The 20,933-nt window shown below is 34.7% G+C and overlaps 1 protein-coding gene across 2 annotated transcripts in view; it reads left to right on the top strand.

Moving 5' to 3' along the window:
- LIN28B (lin-28 homolog B) overlaps positions 1-20,933 on the top strand; it is a gene marked incomplete at both ends in the record, with an annotated part of 106,252 nt that overhangs the window by 63,073 nt on the left and 22,246 nt on the right. The gene's annotated exons all lie outside the window — the stretch shown is intronic.

Here is a 20,933-nt window from a genome sequence, read left to right as displayed (position 1 = left end):
GAAGGGTGAACACATTGTGGAAAAGAAGAAGAGTTCCAGGCTATAAAAGTTAGTAGGCATGAGTTTAAAGTCAAGTCAGTTGATACAAATCTGTCTCCTCCTTTGTTGACGTCATGGCTATGGCTGTGAAATAGGCATTAAGACAGAATTTTCTACAGTTGGTAGACAAACTAGTTTTTCCTAGTTGATAAAGTCAAAGGAAGAGAAACAAGGGCACTGAAGGTAAAGGGAACGACTGTAATGATGAACGCTATGGGATAAACCGGTGAGGAGTGAAGACACTGAAAAGGTAGGGGTTCGTGGGCGCAGGTTGCGGTGGGGTCAGAGAATTGGAGTTGGAATCCTAGAAGGTGCGAGCTAGCAGTCAAAGGCGAATTACTGCGCCAACCACTAGCCTTAATTGCCTTTCTTATTGTGGTTAAGACTTCGACACATTTGCTGTTCAGTGATTTTTGACTGTCTGTTTATTGAAGTTTGGGATGCCCATGATCTTTTTCACTCCAGTTGTCCATAGTGACACTTTTTATTATCTGCAATAAAATATTAAAATAAGCATTGAGGCTCCTGAATAGAAACTGAAATAAAGAGAAAACAAGATTTGTGGGGTGGCTGGAAGTGGGTCTTTACAATTGATGACGGAGCAGTTAGTTACCAAGGCACTGATTTGCTCCCTGTATCTTGAAGAGGCTTCAAGATCTTTGATAACTTTCTTGAGTTCTATGGGTATTAACCTTATCTACTTCCTGAAACAGTTCTAGTAATGAGAATAAAATTGTACTTTGATTCATGTTTCATGTTTAATTATGTAAAGTATCCTAAAAAAACTTATAAAACATTCTGGATTATCTAGTTATTGCCATATTTGATATTTATTTAATTGTATCTCAAAGAACAAAGTCTTGTATTAATTTGTTGTGCTGTTTTTTTCTGATATATTCTGTGATTATTCTTAATATTTCCTTTACTTTCATTTTATTTTTTTACACAAATTCAATGAATGTTCGTCAGTGGCATGCACAATCCATGGAACTGAGGAGTTACATGGGACTGTAGTAGAAGTTTAAAATAGAGCAGGTGCCAAAGGAAATGTTACTTATTGTCATCATTTGATCAGTCTCTTCCTCCAAAGATTCCTTAGCATGTTTCTCTGCTTCTTCCCTCTGGTGGAACGATTTCATGTCTTAGGATAATTTACCAACCTAGCCAAGTTCTAGCTTGTCTTAGTCAGCTTTTTTTTTGCTGTCACTAACAGACCTGACAAGAATAAATAGAAGGGGAAAAAAAAGTTTATTTGGCTCACAGTTTCAGAGGTCTCAGCCAATTCCATTACTCTGGGCGCGAGGTGAGGCAGATCATCGCAGTGGAAGGCCATGGCAGAAGAAAGCAGCTCCAGACATGGCACCAGGAAGCAGAGAGCTATTTTTACCTTTTAAAAAAATTTTTATCTTTTGGTTCCGAGGATTGAACCCAGGGGCACTTAACCACTGAGCCACATCCCAGCCCTATTTTATATTTTATTTAAAGACAGGGTATCCCTAAGTTGCATAGGGCCTAAGTTGCTGATGCTGGCTTTGAACTTGCAATCCACTTACACGTCTCTTGTAATCTATAGTAGCACCCTCTTATTTTAATGTAATTAATTAATTGTTTGGTGGCATTGGGGATTGAACCCAGGAAGGAGCACTGTACCACTGACCTGCATCCTTTTTTAAAAGACCATCCCTAAAATGATCGCAGTGGTACTCACCTATAATCCCAGCAGCCTGGAGATTGAGGCAGGAAGACCACAAGTTCAAAGCCAGCCCCAACCATTTAGCAAGGCCCCAAGCAATTTAGTGAGACCCTGTCTCAAAATAAAATCTAAAATGGGCTGGGGATGTGTCTCAGGTATTGAGAGCCCTTGGGTTCAATTCCTGGTACCAAAAAACAAAACAACAACAACAGAAAGGCTTTTCTAAATTTTGGAACAGTCTCACTAAATTGCCCAGTCTGACCTTGACCTCGCAATCCTCCAGCCTCAGCCTCCCAAGTAGCTGGGATTACCATTGTGTGCTGCTGTACTTAACCAGCATCAACATTTTGAAGAGACTAGGCCAGTTGTCTTAAATATATCATGAATTGGATTTATTCCAGTGACTTTAAACTGGTTTCTCTTAATCCTGCATTGCCTGTGTATTGGAAGTGCTATGCTAAAAATTTTGGACTTGAATTTTACAAAATTCTTCTGTCATGTAATTTTCACTTTATAAGCAATGGAAGGGTTGGAGGAACACATTTTAAAACACAGGATGAATCCAGATCATGATTTTAGTTTGTCTCATGGCCCCTTGTTATTAGATTGAGGTTTTTCACCTTTAGCAAGACTGTGTTGGAAATAGATCTGTGTTCTCGCTGTCTCCTGTTAGGTGGCACAGAGTTGATGTTTCCCACTGCCCATGGTGGGTGATTGTCTTTGCATGGTTGAGATGGTATCAGTCAAGCTTATTTCTCCATTTTAAGTTATTCTTTTTCTTTTGTAATTAGTAAGCATTTTGTGGGGAGATACTTTAATATTTCATTTATTAATTACATTAGAACATGGGTTTTTTAAGGAGTTATAATCTGTAACTATCAAGATTTATTTTAGTTTAAATTTTCCACATTTGACTACTAATTGTCCCTTCAAGCTGACTTCTGGATCCTTTAAATAGGTTCCTTTCCTTTTTTGAGAACTTGTTTACATGTATAAGACATTTTTATACTCATAGTCCACAAAAATATTTAAAATAGCATTATTAAATGATTGATGTGGTTTGCTGAAGTACTTGAAAGCTAGAATCCAGTTAATTTCTATTAAAAGAGAAGTAAACAGTATTTCATTTTTGTATATTTCATTTGCCTGGAATGCTGTTTTATTTTATTTTGAATGGTTGTATAGTAAAATTAACCTTTTTCTCTTAGTATGCAGTTGTATGAATTTTAACACATGTATAAATTCTTGTATTTGCCAACATTCAGAGTCTTATCCTCCAAAAACCAGCCTCTTACTATCTTTTATAGTTATGCTGCCTCCAGCCATACCCTGGCAACCACTAACCTGTTCTCTTTCACTGTACTTTTATCTTTATGAATGGAATCACACACTTTTATTTAGCATAATACCTTTGAAATTCACTCACACTATTCAGTGTATCAATAGCTCATTTTAAAAAATGCTGAGTAGTATTCCATTATGTGGGTAGAACACTGTTTATCCATTCATCTGTTGAAGAGCACTTGGGTGTTTTCCATTTGTGGCAGTTATGAACAGAGCCACTATAAAGATTTGTGTGCAGTTTGTGTGAACATTAGTTATCATTTTTGAAGTGAGATTGCTGGATAGTGTGGTCATGGCCGTATGTTTAACTTTATGGGAAACTGCCAAATTGTTTTCCAGCAATTCTGGAAACTGCCACATTGTTTTCCCACGAGCAATATATGAGAATTCTACCTGCTACACATCTTTGCTAGCTTTGGGTATTGTCACTTTTTTTTTTTTTTTTTTTATATTAACCATTCTAAGGGGTATATAGTGATGTTTTATCATGGTTTCAATTTTTATTCCATACTAGTTACTGATACTGAGCATATTTTTATGTATTTTCATGTCATCTTCATGTCCTTTTTTGATGAAATATCTCTTCTGGTCTTTTTGCCCATTTTTCACTTTGTGTGTGTGCGTTTTATCTTCATTTAGATATTGTGGATACAAGACTTTGCCAGAAAGGTAATTTGCACATATTTTCTTCAAAGACAAGTCTGTGGCTTGTCTTCCCAATCACTTAAATACTTCTTACAGAGCAGAAGTTTTTAATTTTTGAAGAAGATAATTTTTCATTTTTATTTGATGCCATATTTTTGTAAGAGTTCTTTACTTAACCAGAGGTCACAAAAATTTCCTTCTGTGTTTTCTCTAGTGTTTCAAGTTTTACATTTTCCCATTATATTCATGATCCATTTAGAGTTAGGTTTTGTATAAAGTGTGAGGCTTAGGTCAAGATTGACTTTTGCCTGTGAATATTATGAAAATTGCTCACATACCATTTGTTGAATATTCTTTCTCCTACGGTATTTTTGGATTATAAAGTTTTCTTTCCATCATTTCAAATTAACAAATAGAAATTTTGAAGTTATTACATAGAATTGTTATGTTTAACAAATTCAAAATCTGGTCCATCACTCAAGAGAGCTTATTGGTTCTACTCTAATATTTATGTGGAATGTTAGAACCATATTTTGTGAAGAATTATATATTCGTAGAAATAATATAATATTAAGAATTGTACCTTACTTATAACTATATTATTTTTTTAAAGTAGGATTGGTTTTTCACTGTCTTAAAGTTCTGCTAAATTTAATATCTAATTCCTACTGTCCAGTTATTCAGTAATAGTAAATATTATTGAACATTTTTATTTTATTTAAAATTTTCCCCATTTGAGATTTCTTAAAATTTCAAATGAAATAATTTCATATTTATTCTGTTTAGTTTTTCTTAGTTTATTTTAAAAGGTAGGAGATTTAATGGCCTTATAGAGCTTTCTTTATAATGAAATCAAGATGATTATAACTAAAAGATTTTAAAAATTTATGTTTCTTCTAAAAAGCTGTCCTACTCGTGATAACTTTTAAGAAAACAATTTGATGAGGAAGTAACTTCTAACAATAAAATTGTAGGGGAGAGTGATAGAATGATTTATTTTGTTGTCTAATGTTGACTTTTAGTATTTATATGAAATAATCATGTCAACCTATAGTGTAGAATTATTTTATGAAATGAATTTTTTTGTTTATGTTCACAAATATTTTAATGAGAAAAAGGATTAAAATAATTTAAATCCTTAATAGTAAATAAAATGTATAACTTCTAGGAACATTTGCAGTGCCTGCATATGTGGTAGATATGTGTGTTGAGTGTGCAACATATAGCTTTAGGGGTTTTTTTGTTTATGGCTTTTCTTTTTACCTTCTTTTTAGTACTATTTTTTCCCTGGGGTACTGACTATTGTCTTTGTTCTCCTTAACCTTCCACATCTTTTGACCCTACCACACTCTCCAAGATGTACTATTCATAATAATGCAAGTTCTCTTTTTCAGAACTGTTGACTTGAGAGTTTTAAAAATAACTTAGAAAAGAATACTGGAATCTGCTGCTCTCCTTTCACTTGCTGCAATACTTGATTTGCATAACTGCATTAGCTTTTTTATTTTCTACACAAGTTAAAGTGTTAAGGTATTTTGTTTTGAAAGGTAGTTAATTGTTGAGACGTTTGGTATAACTGCTTTTGGTGTAGAAGTGTAGGGAAGTCCTTTTATTTGATCATAAAAGTCTGATTAATTTATCATTTTAAAGAAACTATTTCTACTCGAAATTCATTATGAAACTTTACATTCCTTTTAGTCCAGTATTAAAATGGTACATTAGATATGTTGATCACTTATGGTCAGAAAGACCAGGGCGAACATAAACAGAAACTAATTATATGTTGTCAGATTTAGTTTCAGCTTCGAAGAGTTAACTTTTGCCTTTTGGCAAGAAAGTGGAGATGTGTGATAGTAAACTTATTTTTACAGGGCCATAATTTTGTGGGCTCAGTTTCTCTAAATATGCAAGAAGGTTTTGGAAGTGATTAAGTTTTATTTTGGGGTTTTAAAAACAATCTACTTAGGCCTTCTTTATTAAAAGGCTTTGTATTGTGTTTATTAAAATGAAAAAAAATATTTGTTTATTGCCCTCATTTGCCTTAGAGCAAGTGAGCTCAAAATTAACCAGTGGTAATCCTGCTTGTTTTGCAATAGTACAACCTCTTCCACTCATTATCTCAGTGGTGTAATGTGAAGTTTTCCATTAACTTTATACTTGGGAAATTTAGTGCTACATATTTTGAAATCTCCATAGCATTCCTAAGGAATATCTGTTTTACTTTATAATTTCTGTCAGTAATTTTTATTCATATTTTCTTACAGCTCAGTACCTGTTTCCAAAAGAAGAATTAAAATTTTGTTTAAGTACTAGAAGTGTTTGAAAATGTAAATCAACAAATTCCAATAAATAACTGTTTCACCCTGATACTTGTGTGATTAGATTTAGGAATTTGCTGTTTAGTAGGTTCCTATTGTGGCAGAGAAATCTTTCAGGCATGAATTGATAGTCCAGATCCTTTGAGGTCTGTCTATTCTGACCTATGACCCCTATTCTTACAAGGTCAACATCTGAGGGCAGGAGATTAAGGCAGTTTAAAGACCAGAATGGTAAATGGAATGGAAAAATTAGCCAGCACATTTTGGGTGCAAAACATCAAAGTCATCAAATAGTTTGCTTATTTTAAACCTGGATTATGAGTATGACAAGCTAATTTTACTGTTCATAGGAATCAAAAAATTAATAACCGTAATTCATTTAGAGGTACTGTTTATATAATAGTAAATTTTAACTGTAGAATAAAAATTAAATTCATATTGCTTAACCTCAGAATATGAAAAAATGCAAAAATAGTTTGTCACAATATCAGTACATTTTAATCTTGTATCCAATTTGGATATTTAAATTTAAACTTGGAAAGCATTTCTTAGCTTTTGCTGTGAAATATTTTAATTTATCAACAATGTTGAATAAAAAAATATAGACCTATACTGGCACATAATTGAAGTGAGTGAGGATTTGACTGTAATAATGTACTGTTGACTTTTAAGTAAAAATATTTTTTAAAGCTGGAGGTACAAAATAGTATAAGGTAAATTGATCAGGCAGGCAATTTGTCCTTTTTTCTCTTTTGTCTTTTTGAGACTTTTATCTTTTAAGTTTTACATCTTACCTCTTAAAATGTTTCTCCTGCTTTTTCATTTTATGCTTTTCATTATAATTTCAAAATACGGATCAGTAGGTATTCCTTCTTAGTTCCTATATGTTGTTCCCTTGTAAGAAATTCCCCCAAATCCTTTATTTTATATTCGTTTGTATCCTGGACAGCTGTGAATTTGCATCTTAAGCTTCCTACTAATGATTAGCAAGGGGCTAGAGTTGAATAACTGAACTGTTGCATCCAAGTGTTCATTCATCTATGTAGTGACTAAGGAAATTAGTAAAACCAATAGAATACCCAAGTCTTCTTAATTCTGCATTTTTTATTCTATTCCAATTTTTGCTTATTATAGACCTAATTTTAGGGTGGTTTTCTAAGTCCTTTCTTCTTGTGATTATTTGGCCAGAGATCTCTTAATGAGGCAATTATAGTTGTTTCCTTCATTCACATTATCTTAGCAGATGCTCTCCCTGCTGTGACCTCTGTTCAGACCAAGCAGACAATGTGCTGTTCTCATCACCCTCTGCCAGACATTGTGTGGGGCTGAGTTTCATTTTGGCGCTGCATAGGTCTCTCAAGATGCCTGATGGGAATGGTCAGAAGCCAAGTGGCAGATAATCAGAATTTTAGGTTGATATTCTGATTGCTGTTTTATTCTAAGCGTAGAAAGTAGTAAAATAATGCCTACAGGGAAAATAAGTTCCAGAGGCATCTCTAATAACATTGCAAGCTGAAATTTTGGATTTAGGAAGTAACTTAGTTTTCTTTCTTTATACTGTAGCCCTGGTGAAAATAAGATCAAATATTTATTGTATGATTTAGTAAAAGTGTTTTGTGAGAATTGGGTAATATTTCAAAACCTTGAGATCCTTTCAAAAGAGAAATCAATTTAGCTTCTAATATTAAATATGTATGTTTTTTAATGAACTTTATGAGATTGTTCAAAGTCTCACTTGAAAGTATGCTTAAATTTAAACACAAATTCTCATGTTTTTTGTCTGCTCATTATGATGTCCAGTCTGTTCCTGTGTGAACAGAATAAGGGCTGATCAAGTTGAAAATCTAATCAACAGAAAATTTCCACCTTTATGCTACTAAATCCTCCTACTCTAATACTAGTCTTATGCCACCAATCCAAGTAACAATCCAGGAGCATCACAAAGTTTTTAGCAGCCTTTATTCTCCATTAATAAGGAATTCCAAGTCAAATTGTAGTCTGATAAAGTTGAAGTCTGTGCAAAAGTTCTTCTGTATTTATATTGGAATTTAAAATTTTGAAATTTGATGAAAATAAATGGATTAAAATCTAGGACTTAAAACCATTATTATAAGAGATTTTTATTTCTGTTGCTGTAGTATAATTATGCCATTCATTTTGTAATTTATAACACAATATAAATTATCTGCTTGCTCTTATCAGTAAGAAGTAGTAATACAGTGAAACGGATTATCTTTTTATAGAATTAGATTTATAGTTAATAAATTTTCATGTAAAGTAATATTTTTAATATGTACATTCATAAAATGTTAAGCTTTTTAAAGTGTACTTCAAATTTAAGTGGAGAATAAACATTAAAATTTTAAAACATTTGGAAAGGAAGAAATGCTTTTATAATATTTTCTTAAAGTCTAAATAAAGGAAGTTTAAGAATTTTAGTTTCTAGAATGCTTTAAGTTTAATCTCAGCTATTATATGATTATTTCAAACAATGGATTAACAAGGAACAAAATCAAGTGTTTCCCTTGCTTTGGGAGGAGAGCTATTTGTTGATTGGGCTATAGGAATGTTCAGTCACTAGAAATTAAAAAAATAAAAAAGAGGTACTAGTATCCATGTATCAAAAATTATAAATTCTACAAAATATATTTTTTGTTTTATAAAAATGAGATCAAATTGTATGTACCTTTTGTAACTTTCTTCACAATTGGAAACCTGAGTACAAATTTAAAACTCTGTTTTCCAAGTATCTCATACTAAGGGTAACTGAATTTCATAACCATCCTTATTAATGGAGAAAGTAACATGATATTTTGAGGAGCTTATTTGTAGTATGTTAAATGGGAACCAGTGGCTTGCCTGCCTCCCCACTAGCCATTCTCTACTGTCACAAATAAAAGACTCCTTGGATAGCAGTTTTTTTGTTTTGTTTTGTTTTTTTAAACAGAATCATTGTTTGAAACTACTATTAACTTAGTTCCTACTTTTTTTTTTTTTTTTAAAGATGTCGATGGGCCTTTAGTCTATTCATCTATTTATATGTGGTGCTGAGACTTGAACCCAGTGCCTCACACATGCCAGGCAAGTGCTCTAATCACTGAGCCACAACCCCAGCCTTCAGTTCCTACTTTTTTCTTACTTGGTTGATTTCAGATACTGTTCTTTGATTTTATTGTTTGATTTTTGTTCCCTCATTTTTCATTAGTCCATTTAGAGTCTCGCCCTCTGTTTATTAACATTATACCAGAGGTACTACCAATGCAATAAGAGAAGAAAAACATGAAAAGATCTAAGGATTAAAAAAGAATTAACCGAATGTTCTCTGATATACCAGCAGATGTATAGCTGAGATTATTTATAGATAAATTATTGGAATACTAATCAGAATAAAAAAATTTAACAAGATTACTCACTATAAAAGTACAACATACAAATTGAACTAAGAACAATTTAACATCAGGAATGTAAGAACTGTCCTATACTTCAGGAACTCACAATTAGAAACTATAGCTTCAAAAAAGTTCATTTGAGAACTTGGAGCACATAGCTCAGTGCTAGAGTGTGTGCTTATGCAGGAGGTACTGGGTCCCCCTTACAACCCCACCCCCCCCAAAAAAAAAAAAGAAAAAGGAATAGGGTGGGAGGTTCATTTTGCATAAACTATAATTTCATTATTGTTCATTGTAACATAAACTATAATTTACTATACCCAGAAAAAATTCGAACAAAACTGTAAAAGACTTTTATAAAAAAATGATAAACTTGTATTGAGAAGTATAAAATCAGGCCTAAATAAATAGGGTATTTTGCTAATGAATGGCAAAAATTATTTTCCCCCTTTGATGATGCTTAAAATTAGATCCTGGGCCTGGTACTTGCTAAGCAAGTTCTCCAACATGAGCAGTTTCCCCAACTTGAAACTCAATAGTTGAAAGAAAGCTAATTCCCCATTAGTTAATCTATAAATTCAGTGCAAGTCCATTCAAAATTCCAATCAACTGTGCCTTAGGCTTGGTGGCACTTGCTTGTAATCCCAGTGATTCTGGAGACTGAGGCAGGAGGATTACAAGTTTTGAGGCCAGCCTCAGCAACTAAGTTCTAAATAGCTTAGTGAGACCCTGATTCAAAAAACAAAAAGGGCTAGGGTTGTGGTTCAGGGGTGAAGTGCCTCTGGATTCAGTTCTCCAGTGTCCCCCCTGCAAAAAAAAAAAAAAAAAAAAAAAAAAAAACTACAAAAAGAAAAGAAAGAGATAAATTATGTAAGTATATGTAATTAAGGTCTTAGCCTGCTGAAAGGCAGGTAGACCATGGGACGACTGTTTGTGTGTCTATGTATACAAACCTTTATAATACCATATACATGTATATACATATTATATATATATCTTGGTATATGACAAAGATGGTATTTCAGATCTTGGAAAATGAAGCACTGGACTAAGTGGACAAATCAGAGCATTCAGGAAGTTCCAAAAGGCCAAACACATCTGACTGTCAAAGGGGACCTAGAGGAAGGAGTCCTTGGAGACAGGCCTCTAGAAACCACTGCCTCTGACTATACCCTCCTGAATTTTCAGATGAGAGCTGGTAGCAGGCTGCTGCTGGTTAGCAGAGCCAATAGTTGGAAAGACAAGCTAGACACAGAACAGTAGAGAGAGAGAACAACTGGGATCTGCTGGGTATGTGACAGTCTGTTACCATGTCTGACCATGAGCCCCTCCAAGAATAATTGCTTCTCCTTCATTTTTGCTTTCAAACCTTTCACAGGTTCTTCTTTTGGGCAACCCTAACCTAGAACCATCTGCAGAAGGTAATAACCATATGAATTAAAAATTTATATTAAAAAGTTATAACCATATGAATTAAAAGTTCCAGCACCAAGAATATAAATTAAGCTAGAGAATAAAAGAGAATGGGGAAAGATATTTGAAATGCATGTAATTGGTAGAGTGTTACTCCTGCATCAGCATCAGCATCACATGGGATCTAGCTCATTATTAAAAATGCACATTCTCCACCTTCATCCCAGTTACCCTGGGATGTGGATCTCAGCCATGGGTTTTCCCAACCCTCCCCAACAAACGCTCTAGGTAATTTTTTTTTTTAAAAACATTACCCAGCTTTATTCTAACTTACTTCTGTGACATCTAAAAATATCTTCTTTTTCCCACATTTTTTATTGGTGCATTATAGTTGCACATAGTGATGGGTTTTGTTGTTACATATTCATACATGCACACAATAAGACAATATAATTTGGGCATTATCGCTCTCTAGCACTCCCAGCATCCCTCCTTACCTCCCATCCCTTGATCTCTTCCCTCTACTGATCTCCCTTTGATTTTTAGGAGATCTACCCTCCACTGTTGTCTTCCTTTATTCTCTCAAATATCTGCATATTAAAGAAAAATCTGTGACCTTATGAAAATCAATGACTTTCTGATTTTGACTTATGTTGCTTAACAGAATGGTCTCTAGTTGCATACATTTTCCTACAAATGCCATAATTTCATTTTTTAAGTGACTGAATAAAAACTTCATTGTGTATATATACCACATTTTCCTTCTTCGTTTATCTGGTGGTGAGCACCTAGGCTAGTTCCATAGTTTGGCTATTGTGAATTGTGGTGCTATAAACTTGGGTGTGCATGTATCACTGTAGTAAGATGACTTTAATTCTTCAGGATAAATACTAAGAAGTGCTATAGCTGGGTCATATGGTGGTTCAAAGCCTAATCTTTTGAGGAGCTTTCATACTGATTTCCATAATGGTTGTACTAATTTACAGTCCCACCAACAGTGTAAAAGTGTTCCTTTTTCTCCACATCCTCTTCAGCATTTATTATAATTTGTATTCTTGGTGACTGCCATTCTGACTAGTATGAGATGAAAACTCAGTGTAGTTCTGATTTGCATTTCCCTAATTGCTGATGAGTTGAACATTTTTTCACATTTTTTTGGCCATTTGCATTTCTTATTTTGAGAAGTATCTTTAATTAATTTGCCCATGTATTAATTGGGTTATTTGATTTTTTTTGGTGTAAAGTTTTTTGAGCTTTTTATATTTTCTTGATAGTAATCTTCTCTCACAGGAGTAGCACAGATTTTCTCCCATTCTGTGGATTTTCTCTTCATATTCCTAATTGTTTCCTTTGCTGTGCAGAAGCTTTTAAATTTAATGATATCCCATTTATTAACTCTTGGCATTATTTCCTGAGCTTTAGGAGTCCTATTGAGAAAGTCCCTGCCTGTGCCTAAAAGCCCTTCCAGGTAATTTTGATATGCTCCCAGGTTTGAGAACCACTGACTGAATGAAGAGAATTCTAGAATTTATTGTCTCACATAATTTGTAATTCTAGTAATTAAAGTAGTTTCAAGTGCATCTGCATTTGAGTGCTCAATCCCAGTGCCAAGTGGGATATGATTCCCAGCAATTGTACCAAGACCCCAGGACTGATTTTATTGGTCCAGCCTAGAATGTGGCACTCCGATTTGCTAGACATGAATCATTTGCTCTCTCCTTCTGCTGGGGAGACAGGTAAGCCCCATCCAGACCACACGGATTAAAAGTAGGGCAGGGAGGATTCTCCAAAAGAAAATCAAAGCATCCTTAGGAAAGGAGATGCTGAATGGGGATATGCAAAAATAACTGATACACAGAGTAACAGCGCTCCTCAAAGAAACCCCTCTGCAAACTATTACCGGACAAGGAGGTTGAGCAGTAGTTTGTCAGCCTCTCACTTCTTCATTGAAAGGTCTTGCTACAGGAAGTGTTGCCTGTATGAAATATTCATTTCTTTATGTATTTAGACATTTGATTAGTTTATGTTTCTTCTTTAGCAACTGTCTTTTTTTTCCCTTGAATTCTGCACATTTCCTGCACATCTATAATCCCAATGACTCAGGAGGCTGAGGCAAGAGGATCACAAATTTGAGGCCAGTCTCAGCAGCTTAGGGAGACCTTACTCCAGATAAATCTCCTTATCTGAAAATAAGCCTTATCTCAAAAATAAAAAGGATTGGGGATATAGCTCATTGATAGAGTGTCCCTGGGTTCAATCCCCAGTACTTCAAAAGAAAAAAATATAAAATATAGGCCAACATTTATCTGATCAGTAGGTAGGTTGACAAACTAAGGCAGAAACAAAATGAAAGAATAATAAAATTGAATATACCAAGATAATACCATAGAGGTGGTAAAACTATTATTACTGGTAAGTAAAAATATTTCATACCTTAAAAACCATAAATAAATTGAAAAATTATTATAATCACTATAAAAAGTGACTGGTTATAAAATTATATAAAATTAATCCTATTTTTTTCAAGGTCTGAAGAATCAAAGGAGGAAAATGTACCATTTTCAGTAGTATATACACACACATACACACACACACACACACACAAAGATAATATGCCCATGACAGAATTTACATGTATTAACTCAGTTCAGTTTTACTACTTTTCAATAAGGTCTTGCTTATCTCTTATTAAACTTTATTCCTAAGTATTTTCATTTTGTTTTTTCTTCGATAAACAACATATTCTTCAGTGAGCAGAAGAAGGTACAGAGAAAGAGGGTCTTTCTTTGGTCATTCATCCTCTTATCTGTACCCTTAGGAAAAGAATTGTGGTTTGCCTGGTTACTGACAACTGGTAAGAGCAGAGATTACGCCTTCTACAGCTCATAATTTTGACTGCTCAAGAGAGCTAAAAGCCAGCTCTATACTCACGTAAAGGAAAGAAAAACCACAATTGGAGGAAAAAACAACAGTAACTCATAGAGACAAAGTAACCTGAGGAAGAAAACTGCCCTTCTGGAAAATGTGGTTCCCACTGACATCTGAAGAGATTTTAACATAAACAGATCAGGTTAGAAGAGAAAGGAAGGCTCTCTGGAACTAAAAACATAATTTCAAATTTTAAAACTGAGTAGAAAAAAAAGAGTAGTGAAAGAAGACAGTCACACCTGAGATCTCAATCAGTACTCTGGAAGAATTCAATTAATGTTCAAAAAGAGCAATGCTAATAAGAAGAAACAAGACAAGAGATGGGGATGCTGAGAGGAGAGATAGGGATATTTATTTATTTATTTTCATACTGATCATTGAACCCAGGAGTGCTTTACCACTGAGGTACAACCCAACTGTTTTCATTTTGAGACAGGGTCTCATTAAGTTGCGTAGGTCCTTCTTAAGATGTTGAGGCTGGCCTCAAACTTATGATCCTCCTGCCTAAGCTTTCTGAGTCACTGGGATTAGAGGGCCCAGCTAATGTTCCTTTTATGTTTGTGCTATGTAGTTGTTTTGTTCTCAATTTGGAGGAAAAAGGAGATAATGAAATTAAAATATAATGTATTAATTATTGGTTAATCACTGGTTAGGTGAGTTTTCAAGACTCGCCCCATCGCTCAGAAGTTTGGTCTTAAAATTTAATTTTTTAAAAATTTACCTAATAATACACAGCATTTTACTTAAGAAATAGCAGCTCTGCTGGGCACAGTGGAGCACACCTGTAATCCCTAGGGAGACTTACTGTATTGGTCAAGCTGGCCTCAGACTCGTCCACTTAAGTGATTCTCCTGCCTCAACCTCCCAAACCTGGAGTAGAGGTGCATATTACTGTGCCCAACTAAACTTCCTTTTTAAATCAAGTTTCTGGATAAATAATGCTTTCATATGGTTTCAACATCAAAATGTGTAAGAAGCATGGAGTGCAAGTTGTCTCCCATACCCCCAGTGTTTATCCTCCCAGTGGTTAACCATTATACTTAGCTTCTTAAATTTTTATTGTGGAGTTGATTGAAAATGTTATATAACTAACACTGTTTGGCCCCTTTTCAGTTTGTTAATGTCTTTAAAAAATTATCTTTTATTATCATAGAGTCAATAAATAAGCATTATAAAACTTAAAAATCCACATAAGGCAAGAGAGGAAAAAGTCATTTACTCATCATATCCCTTATTTCACAACAGACATTTATTTTCTCAATTTCTGGAAACCTGAAGTCCAAGATCAAGATGTCAGCAGGTTTAGTGTCTCCTGAGACCTCTCCTTGACATGCTGGTGGCTGCCTCCTTGCTCTGGGCATGACCTTTGGTGTCTCCTCTGAGAAGGACATCAGTCATATTGGAATGGGGCCCCACTCTTGTGACCTTATTTAAGCTTAATTACCTCTTCACAAAATCTGTCTCCAAATACAGTCACTTCAGGGGTTAGGGTCTCAACATATAAATATTGGGTAGGAGGTACAATTTGGTCCATAGCAACCTGATATCATTTCATCCTTCCTTTCAGTCTTTCAATATCCTTGTGTTTTATATGCCTCATATAAACAACAGATAGTAGGCTGTATGCATTTACTGCCATTATTGATACATTTTTTTACTGCAAGGGTTCCCTTATTTATTCACTTTGCATTTTGCTCTCTTGTCTTTTCTTTTTGGTTTTGTTCTCCTTTTTCCTGTTGCAGTTGATGGAAGTTTTTGTTGCTTTTCTTATTCCATCTCCCCTTCCCAGTAGTCCAAAGTTCACATAATATTATTTCTACTTCTTTAGTGGTTCCCTTAAAATTCTGTCATGCTTACAAAAGTTAACTAAGTCTTAAGTTAGACAGCACTTTAACTAAAGCTGATATTCAGTGATCACACATTTGTATAGACATCCTGTATATTTTCTTGACCATCCAGATTGATTTTTATAGTATAACAATAGTTAAATATTTTTTACTGTTACTTCTGTTCAAACAATAACACTTAGGGCATTTTAAATTCTAAAACCCTCCTCTCAAGTTATAGACTGTGCTTTAGTTTTTATTTTTGTTTTTACTTCTTATTGTAGTTACTTTTTATCTATATGCGTAACAAACTTAATTTTATATTGTCTTCCTCTCCCGTCTCTAATCTTTCTACTGGGATCATTTTACTTTTTTCCTGATATATATCTTTTAGATTTTTCTGTAGGAACACCTGTTTGTGGTAAACTGTTTTTTCTAAATCTGAATGTATGTTTATTTTACTCCTATTTCTAAATACCATTTCCAACCAGACATGGTAGCATGTGCCTGTAATTCCTTCTAATTGTGAGGCTGAAGTGAGAGAATCATTTGAGACCCAACATTTGAGATGAGTTTGGACACCATATTGAGACTCTGTTTCACAAAAGGGAGCAGCTAATTTCACAGGGTATGCCTTTCTAGTTAAGATATTTTCTTAGCATTTAAACATACTGTGCTGGCTCTTAAAGTTTCCATTGTTACAGTAAGGGATGTCTACCATCAGTCTAACTGATTTTTCTTTACAGATAATCTTTGTTTCTAGCTGTTTGTAAGATCTTTTTATCTTAGGTTTCTGTAGTTTTAGATATTATGTGTAGATGAAGATGCATTTTTCCTTTTTTGTTTCCTATTTGTAATATTAGGCTTCATCCATCCTAGAAAATTGTTACTATTTCTTGAAATATTGTTTCCCCTTCGTTGTTTCTGTTCTCACCACATATGTGTTTGTACATGATATACTTCAAACATTTTCACTCTAATCTCAGTAGTTTATAACCACTCTTTTATATTTTTAACCTTATATTCTGTCTCTCCTATATTCCATATAATTTCTCAGATTTATTTGCCAATTTACTAAGCCTACCTTTCAATGTGTCTAAGATGCCTTTGAATTATTCCATCAAGTTTTAAATATCAACATTATTTTCAAATCTAATAACTCTTTTGGATTTTATACTTTGAAATGTACCCAATTATATTTGCTGGTCTCTTGCTGATTATTCATTTTTATGATTTCATCTTTTATTTCTTTAAAAACTTTTATCTCTAGCTCTTTTGTAGTCTGTTTTTGACATTTCAGAATAATAGAGATCTAAATCCCTAGTTTGTTGTTTAGGCTAGTTCTCATGTGCATAATGATGGATTGTTTTCTTTATTGTTTCATGGTCTTTGTTTATGAAATCATACATGTTTGATTGTAATCTGTGGAAATACAGCAGGCTTAAATTAGAAAAGTTTTCCTTTAGAGGGAGTTGTGTTTGCTTTTGTCTGGAGTTGCCACTGCCACTGCTCTGATCATTGTAACTAATTTCAAGTATCCCTGCCTTGACATGGAAGTAAGTTCAGATGCTGTCACCCATGTTCTTATATTACTAGTGCTTTTTCTTTTCGATGTGTAATTTATGAATGTACTGCAATATGTATATCCATTTACCTGTTGCTAGGCATTTGGGTCATTAACAGTGTATTGGTGTTATGAATAAAACTGCTGTAAACATGCTTGGCCATATATTTTTATTTATTTCTTCTGAGAAATTACATAAAAGTAGAATTGCTGTATCAAAAGGTTTGTAGATTTTAAGAAACTGTCAGTTTTCATTTTAAACCAGACATTTTCAGGTTGTTCCATTTTATTTTATTTATTTGTTTATTTTGGTACCAGGGATTGAACCCGGGGTGTTTAACCACTGAGCCACATACCAGCCCTTTTTAATATTTATTTAGAAACAGGGTCTTTCTGAGTTGCTTAAGGCCCCACTAAGTTGCTGAGGCTGACTTTGAACTTGCCATCCTCCTGCCTCAGGTCCTGAGCTTCTGGGATTACGTGGGTGTGCCATTGCGCCTGGCTTGTTTCATTTTCTTTGAATTTGAAGTTTTAGTCTTTTAAATTTTAACCTTTCTACTGATTGTATAGGAGTCTCTCATTTCGGTTCTACTTTTATTTCGATGATGACAAATGCACATTCTTTTGTGTACTTTGAATCATTTGTATTTGCTCTTCTGTTAGTTTGTTTCTTAGATTGGTGGCCTATTATTATTATGTTAAAAGAGTTCTTTAGACAAACATTACCCTATGTAAATTTATGGTTACACAAGTAGTATGCCTTTACTCCATGTACAGAGAAATAACATGTATCCCATTTGTTTACAATAAAAAAAGAGTTCTTTAGATTGTTCTGCACACAATTTCATTGATAGATAAAATGTACTGAGAATATTTTTTCAAACTCTGAAGTTTATTTTTTTTATTTTTGTACCAGAGGCTTTCAATGAACAGAAGTTTTTCAATTTTAGTAATATCCAATTTATTATTTTTAAGAAAAAATTAGCTGGAGCTTATTGTGTTCTAAGAAATGTTTGGTTACCTCAAGGTTCTCCTATTTTTTTGTGGGGGGGATGCTAGGGATCGAACTCAGGGCCTTGTGCTTACAAGGCAAGCACTCTACCGACTGAGCTATCTCCCCAGCCCCTCCTATGTTTTCTTTAAGAAGTTCTATAGTTATATCTCTTTTTTTTTTTTAGTGGTACTGAGGATTGAGCCCAGAGGTACTCACTCTACTGGTGAGCTACATCTCCACATTTTGTCCTTTTTGTCTTTTGAGACAGGGTTTCACTAAGTTACTGTTCTGGAACTTTGAATCCTCTTGCCTCAGCCTCTCGAGTCGTAGGGATTATAGGTGTATATCACCATTCCCAGCTTATAGTTATAACTTTGTGTTTAGGTTGGTGATTCATAAATGAATTCATTTTGACATGTACATGAGGTAGAGAATGATTTTTCCCCCCATTACTTGGTCTAATTGTTCCAATTTTTATTTTTTTGGGTACCGCAGGTTGAACCTACAGTCACTTAACAACTGAGCCACATCCCAGCCCTTTTTATGTTTTATTTTGAGACAGGGTCTTACTAAGTTACTGAGGCTGGCTTTGAACTTGGCAGTCCTCCCGTGCCTCAGCCTTTTGAGATGCTGGCATTATAGGCGTGCACCACCACTCCCAGTCCCAGTTCCTTGTTGATGAAGATTTTGTGTTTTCATTGATTTGCCTTGACACTTTTGTTGAAAATCACTGGCTATACAAAAGTACCATACTTAAGGCCTTTATTCTTCCATATTAACTTGTCAATTCTAATGCCAGTATTTACTTTATCAGTGATTCTCAACTGAAGGTGGTTTTGTCCTACAGGAAACATTTGACAATGTCTAGAGACATCTTTAATGTTATAACTAGGGAGAGGGGCTGCATTGGCATCAAGTGGGAAGAGGTTAGGGATATTTTTAAACATCCAGTAATGCACAGGGCAGTCTCCACAAAATGAGTTACTTGATCCAGAATATCATAATGCCAAAGTTGAAAAGCCCTATTATGTGTAGCTTTAGAGTAAGTCTTAAGAAATCACATTGTGTCAGTTCTCTAGACTTGTGGGTCTTTTTCGAAATTGCCTTGGATATTCAAAGTATTTTGCATTTTTACATAAATCATAAATGGAACTTGTCCTCTGGAAATTTAATTGGCATCGCATTTAATCTGTAGTATAATTTGGTGAGAATTGAAATCTTTATAATTTTTTAGTCTTTTCAAATGTTTTATAGAATTCACCTATGAAATCATATAGACTTAGAGACTTCTTTGGTATTTCATTATAAATATATATATTTTTTTTAACAAACAGAAGGTAGAGTTTACATAAACAGAGCCAGTAGGTGGAGAGATAGAGGAACAGAATTTTTTAAGGAATTTTCTCACACTGTCATAGGAGCTCACAAATCTGAAATCTGCTGGGCAAGCTAGCAAGGTAGAGAGCCATGTAAGAATAGATTATGACTTGAATCCTAAAATATTATGAAGGCAGACTTCCTGGAGGCTGGCAAGTCTCAAATCTGAGGGCAAGCCAAAAGGCCAGAAGGGAAGAACTGATGTTTGCAGCTCACAGCCAAAGGCACTCTGGGAACAGCAATCCCTCTTACTCAGGTGTCTCTGTTTAACTAATTGGAAGAGACTCAACACAGTGGGTAGGGTTATCTGCTTTATACCACCTCTGTTTATTTCAGTGTTTATCATAACTAAAACTTAGATTTTTGTTGCTGTGACCAAAATACCTGACCACAACAGTTTAGAGGGGGAGAAGTTTATTTTGTCTCAGAGTTTCAGAGGTTCAGTACATGGTGAGCTAACTTTATTGCTCTTGGCCAGAGGTGAAGCAGAACATCAGGGTGGAAGGGTATGACAGAGGAGAGCTGCTCAGCTCCTGGCAGCCGGGAAGCTGAGAGAAAGGAGGAGGAGCCAAGGGAACAAGATCTAATGCCCAAGGACATGCTACCAGTGACCCACCTCCTCTAGGCACACCCCACCTGACAACAGTTACCATCCAGTACAGTAGACCTTTCAGATTAGTAATCTGGCAAATGTATTAATCCACTAGTTAGGTTGCAACTGTCGTAATCATATTCACCTTTGAACATCGTTGCATTGTTTCATAAGCCTTTGAGGGACATCACTTATTCAAACCATAACATTCTGCCCCTGGACCCCAAAAGTTCATGTCCACAAAATGTATTCTGAGTTTACTCCTAGAGTCCTGATAGTCTTAGCAGTTCCAGCATTGCCCAAAAGATCAAGTCCAAAGTTTCCTCTGAGACTCAGGGCAAACTCTTGATTGTGGGCTGCTGTAAAAACAAAAGCAAGTTACATATATCCAGTACACAGTGGCATAATCATTTCCATTCCAAAAGAGAAAAATAGAGACATAGAAAGAAGAGCTTGAACCAAAATAAGACTGAAACTCAACCAACCGGGCAATCATTCATTTCTATAGCTCTACTTTCAGCATTTGGGATACATGACATTGAGAAATGATCTTGTGTAGTCCCTCTTTGATGACCTTGCTGGTTGCAGCCCACGTAGCCTCTCTTTAGCTGGGTCTGCAGCCAGCAACTTTCCTCAGGGAACTTTCCACGTTACAAACATCTCTTAATATGTAGGGTCTACACTGCAGACCTAGATTTCTTTTCACAGCTTCATGTATTGCACTCTGTGGGGATGTCTGCAGGAATTCCAACCCTCTTGCCTGGCCTCCCAGGTCTTCCTTTGAAATCTCAGTGGAAGCCTTCTTGACACA

The sequence above is a fragment of the Sciurus vulgaris genome (genome assembly GCF_902686455.1).
Source record: "Sciurus vulgaris genome assembly, chromosome: 7".
In the NCBI taxonomy this organism is placed as follows: Eukaryota; Metazoa; Chordata; class Mammalia; order Rodentia; family Sciuridae; genus Sciurus; species Sciurus vulgaris.
Note: the sequence above shows the minus strand (reverse complement) of the source record. Positions and strands in the feature narration are given on the sequence as shown.